We start from the raw sequence: 613 nt of genomic DNA, 5'->3' as shown, positions 1-613 counted from the left end.
ATATATATACATATGTTAGTTTATTTTTGTTTTTTTTAAGTTCCTTTGTCTTCAAATACTTTGAAATTATTAGTGTGAGTAAAAATTACTTCAGGTATTTGAATGATTAGGAGCTGCAAATTTAAATAGTGGCAGCTCCAACAATCCTTCCAAATCCTACCAAAGACATCTTTAAATATATTGTCCCTATGTCAGAGGCCAATAAATCCATCCTTTATTTAAATATCTGTCTGCTTTTATTTTGTGCTTATTTCTCTGTGATCCTAAGTAGGAGGTATGGCAAAGAAAAAAAAATGACTCAGAGATTCTGCAAGGATGACCTACCGTATGTTGAGCCTCAAAAGTTATTTTTAGACAAGATGAAGTGTAGGCACTGTTTCTTTAGCATTCCTGATGATCAGAACCAGTTCCAGAAAGAAAATAATGAGATTTTTAAGAAAGGAGAATAGCATGTTGGTTCATTTTTATCTGGTTTTCACATTAAAAGTTACTGTGTTTGCATGTAACAACATAAGGAAACTTCTCTTGTTCTTCAGTTATCTTTTACACGATGGTGTGTGTGTGTATGTGTGTGTGTGTGTGTGTGTGTGTGTGTGTGTGTGTGTGTGTGTGT

This window comes from Austrofundulus limnaeus, unplaced genomic scaffold (genome assembly GCF_001266775.1).
Source record: "Austrofundulus limnaeus strain Quisiro unplaced genomic scaffold, Austrofundulus_limnaeus-1.0 Scaffold1376, whole genome shotgun sequence".
NCBI classification, from domain to species: domain Eukaryota; kingdom Metazoa; phylum Chordata; class Actinopteri; order Cyprinodontiformes; family Rivulidae; genus Austrofundulus; species Austrofundulus limnaeus.
Note: the sequence above shows the minus strand (reverse complement) of the source record.